General features: G+C 45.1%; 1 long non-coding RNA gene across 1 annotated transcript in view; it reads right to left on the bottom strand.

The window, feature by feature from the left end:
- Positions 1–659: 659 nt before the first annotated feature.
- LOC138164781 (uncharacterized) overlaps positions 660–11288 on the bottom strand; it is a 31312-nt gene continuing 20683 nt past the window's right edge. Inside the window, exons 2-4 of the long non-coding RNA XR_011169175.1 lie at positions 5732–5827; positions 4535–4710; positions 660–793 (exon numbers count right to left, since the gene is read on the bottom strand). This is a non-coding gene — a long non-coding RNA (uncharacterized lncRNA). The remainder of the gene's footprint in view (positions 794–4534; positions 4711–5731; positions 5828–11288) is intronic.

Genomic DNA, 11288 nt, shown 5'->3' with positions numbered 1-11288 from the left:
TCCTTCTTGTTGTACTCATAGGCTCATCTTGCTCTTGTGAAATTGGGCTGAGTAGTCCAAGTAGAAGACTTTCCATGTTACCTCATTAAACTTCATCTTAGTCCATCCAGTCCCAGACTCAGGATCTGGTAGGATCCTGGCTGTCATTTAGAGTATGACAATCATTTCTCCATGCTTTGTGTTAATTGTAAATGTGATCAGATTGTGATCTCTGCCACATAGAGGAATTGGTGCAGTGAATAGAGCTGAACCTGTGAGTTATGAGAACCGTGTACTCAAATCTCTCCTCAGATCCTTACTAGTTCTTGCATTCAACCTCTGTCTGCCTCAGTTTCCTCAAATATAAAAAGGAATTATTATATCTATAGTACTTAGCTTATGGAGCTACTGTAAAAACCAAAAGACATAATATAGAAAATGTTTTAAAACCTTGTCTATTTAAGTATCAACTCATATTATTATTGTTAATAATAATCTATATCCTTGATAAAAAAAAATGTTAAGCACATTAGAAAGAATCTCATCGGGATGTCTCATTAGCTTGATTTATCTTATCGTACTTCAGTGGGGAGAGACTCCCACACCTCTCAAGAGCTTTTCAGAGACACAGGAAGCTTAACACTACATGACTTCCAGAATCCAAGTAAACTTTATATTTCATAAGGAATTACCTGAAGGCTGATATTTCAGGTTGCCCGGAACAGAATAAGGTCTTACATTTGCCTTCCCAAAGTGATACTTTCTGGGCGAAAGTCCAGATGTTAGAAGTTTGGGTTTCTGTAGGTTTAAACCACTGTAAGTTAAGAAAAATAAACAATAAATTAGAGATAACTTATTAAAGATGCATTTATTAATGGACAGGGTAGGAATTTTGAGGAAGAAAAAACATATTCAATAGCTTCAAAGGATCCCGGAAACTCCACATTGGAAGGGCCTCAGGCTCCCTCTAGTCCATCCCTTACCTGATCCAGAATCCAAACTCCAATTCTGGCAGATGGTCATTCAATCTTGACATAAAGATCTCCTATGAGGGGGAGCCCACAGTCTCCTGAGGTGGCCAGTTCCACTTTTGGACAGCTCCATTAAGGCGGTTTTATTGTGTTCCAGTGTGTGAGGCTTTCAAGGCTAAACCTGCATCTTCCACCCACTGGAAAATGGTTCTGCCCTCTGGGGCCAAGCAGAAGAAAGCTAAGCACTCTTTTTGAATCTCAACTATGAAGCAGTGTATAAAACTATCCATGACAGCTCTGTGTCAATGGCATATCCTATGGACATGCTTTCTTTGTTTTTATCTAAATCATATGTTTTTAAAAAATGTTCATTAGCAGAGGAGCAAGCACAGATTTCTGGGGCCCTCCCTGACACATTGACATTGAAGCATTATCAATCCATCCTTGAGTGCTACCATTCTGTCAGTTCTAAGCCGTTTAATTGTATTATTGTCTAGTCAACACCCAGCTTCTTCACAAGAATATCATATACTTTCATAATAATTGCTAACATTTATAAAGTTCTTTTAGGTTTACAAAGTATATTTTGTAAATTTTTTGGCACATCAGTATGTATATTATCTCGTTAAATGCTCACAATAATCCTATGAGGTAGGTGCTATTATTATCCCTATGTTACATATGGGGAAAGTGAGGCCAGAAAAGCTAAATGACTTGCCTGAGGCAGGATTAGAATTCAGATCTTCCCGATTCCAAGTCCAGCACTTAATTCACTGGACCAGCTAGCTGCCTTTAATTTGATTAAAAAATAAAACAAACAAACCCAGCAACTGGTAGCTACCACATTTTCCTGATCACCTAGCTTAGTATCCCCATCCAAAAAAGGTACCAGGGTCCTCCTGTTCTGGGTGAAACTGGGCTGGCTCTGGGGATGCTCCCCTTCTCTTTTCTAGACATTCACCGACCATCTCCTTAATGAAGTATTCTAGAATTTCCCTGGAATCGGAGCTGAGCTCTCTGGCCTTTAGTTTGCAGACTCTGTTCTCTTCTCTGTTTCATAAACAGAGGAAATAACTGGCCTTCCATCACCTTGGTATGTTTTCTGTCTTTCCTGATCTCTGGGATGACTGCCAACACTGGGCTCAGCCATTGACTTGGATTCATTTAGGGCCACTCACTCCCTTACTGATCTCGAGTATGCATGCCTTATTAGTGATTTCTCTCCTTGCCAGAGACCCCAGAAATAAGGCTTGAGTAACCCTATGTTCTCTCTGATGTGAGGCGTCACTGTCCCACCCACCCCCAGCAAATCTCTTATTCTTCAATTTTTCCTATGCTTCCATTATGGCTAAAAATACCCTTTTCCATTCCACCCATTTCTTCATGTTTTACCCTCTTGGGCCAAGGTTCTTAACCTGGATTTCTGGGAGCTTAAAAAAAATCGGTAACCGTATTTCAGTATAATTGGTTCCCTTTGTGATCTTACCTATTTTATTTTATGCTTTTAAGAAGATGGCTGAGAAGGGTCTATAGGCTTCACTTTGCGCTGCCCAAGGGGGCCCTGAGGCAAAAGAACCCTAGCTTCAGGTCTGAGCAGAAGCTTCTCCACCCTCAAGCAGGCAATGGTCCCTGACGGGCATCTGCTGCTGTCTGCTCTTCAGGCTACACACCCCCTTGCTCTAACAGGCTTCCCAATGGTCCATGTTCTCATCCCCCTGTTCACTATCTCCAGCTTATCTCCCTAGTCTGAAGGGCATTGCCCATACCCCAGGAGGAGAGCGCAATAATCCTGCTATGGTCTGGCCAGGGAGCGCCTGGACCCTCCCACCCTGGCGCCATGCCCCTCTCACTTATAGCTCCTCACACACAGATGTCATTTTGGTCCTCTTTGGGCACAAAGGACAATAGTCAATCAACGACATGCCAGGCACTGGGCTAAGCGTTGTGCAACTATTATCTCAGCTGATCATGACAACTCTGCAAGGGAGATGCCATTGTGACCCCCTTTTTACAGTTGAGGAAACTGAGGCAGGCAGAGGAGAAGTGACTTGCCCAGGGTCACACATCCATGAGGTATCTCAGAGCTCAGGCCATCCTGACTCCAGGCCCCTGGCTCTGTGTAGGCGCCACCAGCTGCAGAAGTCCGTTCTCAGGTGTGCTAGAGTGCAGACAAAGTCCCAAGGCAGGCGCAGAAAGCCCAGCTGGAGATGCCAACTCAGATTAGGACACCTGAATCTGAATTCTGCCTCAAATATTTACTAGCTGTGTGACTCTGGGCAAGTCATTTGACTAATCTCAGCCTTACTTTTCTCAATCTGGAAAATGCAGATGATAATCAAATGAGACAACATGTAAAACACTTTGCAAACCTTTTCGTTGTTGTCTAGCCAGTTCAGACTCTCTGTGACCCCATTTGGGGATTTCCTTGGCAGAGACTTCTGGACTGGTTTACCATTTCCTTCTCCAGATCGTTTTACGGATGAGGAAACTGAGGCCAACAGGGTTAAGTGACTTGCCCAGGGTCACAGAGCTAGTAAGTGTCTGAGGCTGGATTTGAACTCGGGAAGAGGAATCTACGTGATCCTGGGGTCAGCAGTCTGCTCTATGGCACCACCTAACTGCCCTTGTAAATCTTAAAGTACCATATACATTCTAGTTATTATTTTTAAACACATTTTTACATGAAATTTCTTCTCTATTTTATTAAAGTTGATTTTAATTAACACCAGTATCTCTACAAATCTTTTATTTTGGTCTGAACCTGTAGGCTCACCTATGTGAGGAAAGTCTGCTGTGGAGATCCCCTCCACCCCTGTAGAGGGGGAAGCCCTTAGGACCCTGGCTTAACAGCACAAGGACTCTCTGGGAGCATTTAGCTCAAACCTCTTGCTTTAAAAGCAGGAAGATCAAGGCCACAGGATGCTCTTTCAGCGTTCTTTTTCTTTCCTGTCTAATTTTTGGGTTGGGGGAAAGTCCTTATTGCAAGCTGGGCGGTGCATTCAAACCTTATAAATATGATGCTCGTTTAATGACACCCAAACTGGGATCACTGGTATGTATAATCACACGTATGTGAAAGTACAGGATGATGTTACCAGGATTAAAGGTCTGGGCTTGGAGTCAGGGAGACCTGGCTTCAGTTCCCACCTTCCACACATCCTGGCTGGTTGACTCTGGGCACTTCTCCGAGCCTCAATTATGACATGGGGATATGGAATATCTGAAATGGGGATAGGAGGGTCATGGTAGCAGGGTGGGTAGAGCACCTGCTTCAGAGTTAGGGAGACCTCGGATCCAAGCACCACCTACACTAGCTTTGTGACCACAGGCAAAGCATTTGATTTCTCTGGGACTCAGCGGTTCACCTGTAAGATGAAGGGGTTGGATCTGAGGGTCTAGAATGACCCTCCCAGCTTTCAATGTATGATCCCTTGAGAAGTCCTGGAGGTAGGTGAGTGACCCAGAGCCCAGGACGGGTCGTGAGGGACCCAGAGCATGGGGCGAGTCATGAGGGACCCAAAGTTCAAGGCAGGTCCGAGGTACCCAAAGCCCAGGCGGGCTTGGCCATTTGGATTCCCACATACCTGCTTAGCTTGCTGTCTGTCTTTTGGTCATCTGCTGAAGACTGTTCCTTTTGGGAGGACTCTTTGAGTTTGGCAGCCAGGCTTTTGGGACAGGATTTTTCAAAGCCTGTGTGGAAGTCGAAGGTCAGAGGGATGTGCAAACTCTTCTTCACGCTGATATTTTGCATCTGACATTTCTGTGACGAAGGGGCAACAAAAACCAGCCTTAGAGGACTTGCCATCTCTTGTTACTGGAAGGCACAATTGAGGCTTCACTTCTGTTGAGCCTAAGCTGCATGTAGTAAGCACCTATTGCATGCCAGGACTGGGCCAGGCATTGGGGAAAATAGAGACAACAATCCAATGGGCACTGCCCTCGGGGGCTGTCCATTCTACTGGAAGGCTCCCAGCCTTGCCAGACTGGAGGAGAGAGGAAAGAGTGCTGGATTAGAAGTCAAAGGCCTTGGGTTCAAATCCCACCCTTGTGCCCCTGGCCAAGGTGTATCCTTTCTCTGGGCTTCAGTTTTCTCATATGAAAAGGCTGAACCAAAATGCCTCTGGGATCCAAAGGTACCATCCTGTGGGGCAGCTAGGTGGTACAGTGACAGGAGGGCCAACCTTGGAGCCACTTCTCACCTCTCAGAGCCTCAATAGATCCTTGGATTTGTCTATTAAGTCACAGATGGGTCGAGATCTGTACTGGTGGGGGGATTCCTCACACTGGGAGTTTCACAGGCTAATCAAATCAGAACTGCATTGTACATCGCAAATAGAGGGATTAATACTCGTATAAAATACTGCTCAATTTCGTTTGTGATCTATTGTGGTCTAAAATATGTGTAGTTATACTGGTTACTTGTAACCCAATTATAAATCTAGAGATATAAGTGACCTCAGAGGCCATCTCATTTAGCCCTCTTGCTTTATAGGTGAGGAAGTTGAGGTCCAGGGACATAAAAATGACTTGGCTGAAGTATTATGTGTCAGAGGCAGGATTTGAACTCAGAGCTTCTGACTTCAGAGTAAATACTTTTCCCATGGTACTTGTGACTATAAATAGCCTATGAATCAAAGCAATCTGATTTTACAAATTAAAATTATTTCAGTCCCAGTCACACAAAAGCCCCATTAATAAGTCAAATAGGGGGCAAGCTCCTCAGATCAGAGTGTTCATTTTTATTCACATTAAATTTATTTTACCCTTCACCTCATACTAACCAGTGTCCGTATATCCATCATCTTCTCTGAACATTTGTCCAGGACTGTTAGCTTCTCTAAAAGTCTTTCGGTCATTTTTGTTTAATAATTTCTTAACTGAAAGAAAAACATAGAAAAATTCAGAAAAAAAATAGCAAAAATGTCAGCTTGTGAATTTTGCCCCATCACTCCCCTTCCCTTCCTTTTCCCCCAATACTTTGCCCAAGGCAAGAAAAATTCCTCATTACAGGATGTTGAAGGGAAGCTTGCAGGTCACATCTGGCCCATTTCACAGATGAGGAAAGTCACACCCAGAGGGGTGAAGCTATCTGTCCACAGTCATGCATTTTGGGATCAGAGGTCCCTTGAAGTGATAGAGCTCAAATTTGTGCCCAGAGTCTGTGCACCAAGTCATCACCTGGCTTCTCCATTGTCTACCTCTGAATCCTGAAGCTGAAGGCAGCTGTCTCCAGGCAGAGTCTGGCACTGACCGCGTCCCCTGGACCCCTCTTGGCCCTTGGCTGTGTGGCTTGGGAGGCTCTTTCCATAAACCGATGTAAACGCCAGTTAGCACTGTGTTCTCATCCCTCTGTGACTGCTCCTTCTCAGCCTCCTGTGTGGGACCACCATTCACCCCCACCCACTAACAGGGGGTCCTGTTAACTTTGTTAACTTTGTCCTGGCCCTTCTTTCTCTTCATTCGTTCCCGAGGTGACCTCATCAGCTGGAAGGGCATCAAGCCCAGCCCCCTCTTTTGGCTCAGAAAGTTCAATTAACTTGTCCAGGGTTAGACAAGCGAGTGTTGCCTGAGATGGGATCCCAATGCTCTGCTTGGGTGTTCTATAAAGCTCCACACTGCCTCCCATGGATTCAATGATCTTCCCTAGGCAGATGATTCCACAATCTCCGCAAATCAGTCTAAAGTCTCTCCTGAAAACGGAATCCCAGGGAAAGCTAGGTGGCGCAGTGAATAGAGCACCGGCCCTGAAGTCAGGAGGACCTGAGTTCAAATCCTGCCTCAGACAGTTAACGCAAAAAAAAAAAACTAGCCATGTGACCTTGGGCAAGTCACTTAACCCCAATTGCCCTCCCCAAAAAAGCAAAAAAAAAAATGGAATCCCACATCACTTCTACTGCAGGACCCCTCCACCTGAATAGCCCATAGATCTCACACTCAACATGTCCACAACAGAACTCACTTCTTCCTCCCCCCCTACAAGCTCATCTCTCCTTCAGCCTTTCTGATTTTGGTTAAAAGCATCACAATCTGTCTAGTTATCTGGGTTAGAGATGTCAGAGCCGGCCTTGCTCTACTCACCTTCCCTCTCCCCTCATAACAGACCAGGTCTCCCCCACAAGACCTGCTCAATGTTTGTCACAGCTAGACGTCTCTCCTCTGTCCTGGCTCCTCTCTTTATCATCTCTGCCCAGGACTATAATGGTAGCCTTCTAACAGGTCCCCTGCTTCCAGCATCTTCTGCACAGTAACAAAGCTAACACTTATAAAGCTCTGTAAGCATCTCATTTTGTCCTCCTAACAACCCTGAGAGGGAGGTGCTATCATTATTTTCATTTTACAGATGAGGAAACTGAGTCTGGAAGAGTGTAAGTCACTTTCCCAGGCCTAGATCTGAACTCAGGTCTTCCTGCCTCTAGGTCCAGGGCACCATTCATTGAGATACCAGCAGCCTCAATGAATACCAACATTAAGCTTCCTCAAGGACAGGTTTGGCTGTGCTCCCCTTTCTCCCCACTCACAACTCTTCAGTGGCCCCCCTTTCCTCTAGGATAAAACCTGCATCTTCAGCCTGGTATTTAAAGCCCAGCACAGTGTGGGCACCTCCCATCTGCCTCACCTAGTTGCCAAAGCCAGCTCCTCTCTGGGTGCCATCTTTCTCCTCCATGTCCCAGCGCAGGTACGGAAGGTGCTCGGTCCTCCCCTCACCCTCCCTCTTAGCACCCCCGGCTTCCTTCCTTCCTGAGGTTAAAGCCCGCACCCTCTCACAATCATCTTACATATCTTCTCTACTCCCTTATCTCTGGGAACTTTGGTACCCTGGAAGACAGCGTTTCTTCTTCACCTTTGCATCCCTAGCTCCTTCCATAATGCCTCTGACCCTCCCCCACACCCTTCTCTGTTTCACTGCTTTCACCATCTCCACTTTATCTCCAAGCTGTCTCCCCCATTCCAATGTGAGCTCCCTGAGGGCAGGCACCATGCTTTGGACTTTCTGTCCCCAGTATGGCGCCATGTTGCATAGAGCGGTGGGCCTGGAGCTGGGGAAGACTCATCTTTGTGACTTCAAATCTGGCTTCAGACACTTACTAGCTGTGTGACCCTGGGCAAGTCACTTAACTCTGCCTCAGTTTCCTCACCTGCAAAATAAGTTTAAGAAGGAAATGGCAAACCAGTCCTATATCTTTGCCAAGAAAACTCCAAATGGAGTCATGGAGAGTCAGACACAACAGAAAAATGGTTGAACAATAACAGTGTCCCCAGTGCCTGGCACATAGTAGGTGCTTAATAAATGTCTGCTGCTTATGATGCTATGGTAACGACCTCTCTTCATATGTCTAAGATCCTGACAAAGTAATTTTCTTACTTTCATTAAAATATATTTCTTCCACTGAAGTATATGTACGAATTTAGACCTTAGAAAAGCAACCAGAACAGATTCAGCCAAACTGGGCCATCTGTTGTGGCTTCCACACGGTGCCAACTGGCCACCTCCCCTCCCAGCTTTCCTCCTTGGGTTTTCTATTTGGAGTCTCTGTGTTGGCGCTGTGCATTGAATTTCTGTTCTGAGGCCAAAGGACACAGGCTGACATTCATGACAATAGTCAGCATTTACCCGACACTTTCAGGTTTATAAAACCCTTTACATTCAGCTCTCCTTTGATCCTCATAACAACCCTGGGGGGGGGGGAGATGCTTTTATTACTCCCACTTTGTAGATGAGGAAACTGAAGCAAAGGTGAAGTGACTTGTTTCAAGGTGACACAGTCCATATGGGTCAAAGGAGGCACTCGAACCCAGGTCTTTGGGATTCCAAACCCTGCCCCCACTAGGCCAGGCTGCCTCTTGCACAGGCATCATTATCCCCATTTATGGAAAGGGGAAACTGAGGCTCAGGTGGGCATACATGCAGTCTGATTAATTGCTGCTAACAAGACCGAGGCTTCCATGTCTGCATGAACTAGCTTTCTTCTGTTGGCCAACAACTGTGGGAGTCCCTAATCAAGAGTCTAGTGCCCATGTGCCCTTGGCCACAGGGATAACCCCAGCTAGAAGAGGGATGGGTCAGTGTGTAGGGTCATCGAGTCTTATGGCAACACCCATTTCCTTTCTCTGATGTTCTGTTCCCTTCATAGATGCTGGGCAGCCCATGGTTACTCTTACTGCTCATCTTAAAAGTGTGTGTGGTATGTGTGTGTGTGTGTGTGTGTGTGAGGAGGAAACAAAGTGGCCCAAGAGCATCTTAACCTGTTGGGGTTTGGAAGGTGGAAAAGGAGGAGGGAGGAGAAAGAGGAAAGAAGAAAGACTAGTGAACATGTGTAACTAAGTAACAGCATATGTGATTCTCTTCCCTTAGAGGACACATGTTTCTAAAGTAAGGCAGCTTCCTGTGCTACAAAGAAAGATGGGGAAGCAGAGTCAAAATGGTGGGGGGAGAAGAAACATCTTTGCCTAACTCTCCCAGCATATTTCCATAACAACCTAAAAAAAGAGCCAGACAGAATTCTGATTGGGAAAGCTAAGAAAAAGTCACAGTGAGTTATTTTTCCAGCCCAAGGAAGCTTAGGAAGACAGAAAGAGGTCTGTGGACAGTGGGATGGGAGCTGACAAGTAACATAGCAAGGTAGTGAATAAAGCAGCAGATACTGGGCCAGGGTCATTCTAACACTCAGAGTGGGAAGCACCAGGACAGAATGAGTTCCTAGGGAACCCTTGAATTAGAGCATGAGTTGGTACCATCTGGCAGCTCTGTCAGTCATTACCCAATTCTGAGTCACAGATCAAGGGCAGAAAGGGGTGACTGCTACCAAACTTGGGGCCCTAGCTGAACACAAAACAAATTCTGGAAACTTAGCTGAGCCCAGGATCAGAGCAGGGATTCCTTTCTAACCTTTTGCCCAGCACATAAGCTGACAATGGAAAACCCAGGGCTGGAGACCAAGACCAAAGGGATCCAATAGTTCCCTCTCAAGCTATACAACCTTCCAGTGGTTATCAGTGACTGAGTCCAGCAGCAGGCTACCAAAACTCAACTACACACAAGTCAACAGATGCAAACCTGAGTCAAGAACTTGAAGAGCTCAGACCATGAAGGCAGTGAATAGACTCTCCCCAGATCATACAACTTTGGAAGCACCAAAAATTCAGACCCAGCCCTGACTTATCTATGAAAACAGTAGAAGGACATAAAAGACAGAAACTCAGGTCAGACAAAACCCCTAGAAGTGAGACGAGTTTAACATTAACATAAAGGCCAGAGTCAAGAAACAAGCTGGAAGAATGACAAACAACAGAAAAGAAACTGACCATAAAATGCTGCTGCAGTGACAGGGAAAGTTAAAACACAAACACAGAAAACAATGATGTGAAGCAGAAGAACAGATTAGGTTAAATATATGTGTGTGTGTACAATTATATATCTGTATCTATATATACATATACAGAAAAAATGACCATAGCAGCATAGTGTTTGACAAATTTCAAGACCCCAGCTACTTAGATAAGAACACACCACCCAACAAAAACTGTAGAGGGAACTGGAACATAGTCTGGCAGAAACTAGGCATAGACCAATATCTCACACCATATACCAAAATAAGCTCAAAATGGGTATTTAATTTAGACATAAAGGGTGATATGAGAAGCAAATTAGTGGGGCATGGATAAAATTACCTGTCAGACCAATGTATAGGGAAGAATTTATGACCAAGCAAGAGATATATACATTCACAGAAGGTAAAATGGATCATTTTGATTACATAGGAGGGTATGGCTTCAGAAGACAAAGAGAGCTGGAAATTGAACAGATGATCAAGAACATGACGTATAATTTGTCATTCTTGACAAAATTATACACGTCTTTTCTCATCATCTAAGCTGTTAGTGCTCACCTTCCTCTGACAAATATGACTATGTATTAATTTTGCATATATTTCATACTTACATGTGTGTCTACTCAAGAGGTGGCCACAGCCCAGACCTGTTGACCCTGGTAGGAGAGCCTGTGGGTGTGCTGCCCAATATGACACCTGGAACATCATTCTTTCTTTCTGGGCTAATTCACTAATGCTTATATGTCTTGGGTATTTTCCCGGTGGTGCTTAGCTACAGCCATGACTTACTCAAGCACTTTTATCAGGATCCTGAGGGTAAGCCTGACGTGTGTGCGTGTATCTGTGCGTATCTGTGCATATCTGTGCGTATCTGTGCATATCTGTGCGTATCTGTGCATATCTGTGTGTATCTGTGCGCATCTGTGCGTATCTGCGCGTATCTGTGCATATCTGAGCGTATCTGTACATATCTTTGTGTATCTGTGCATATCTGTGCGTATCTGTGCAT

The sequence above is a fragment of the Petaurus breviceps genome, unplaced genomic scaffold (assembly GCF_028583685.1).
Source record: "Petaurus breviceps papuanus isolate PSGF00001 unplaced genomic scaffold, PetGlider_PUasm1.0 207, whole genome shotgun sequence".
Classification (NCBI taxonomy): domain Eukaryota; kingdom Metazoa; phylum Chordata; class Mammalia; order Diprotodontia; family Petauridae; genus Petaurus; species Petaurus breviceps.
The sequence above is the reverse complement of the archived record's forward strand: the minus strand, read 5'-3'. Positions and strand labels throughout refer to the sequence as shown.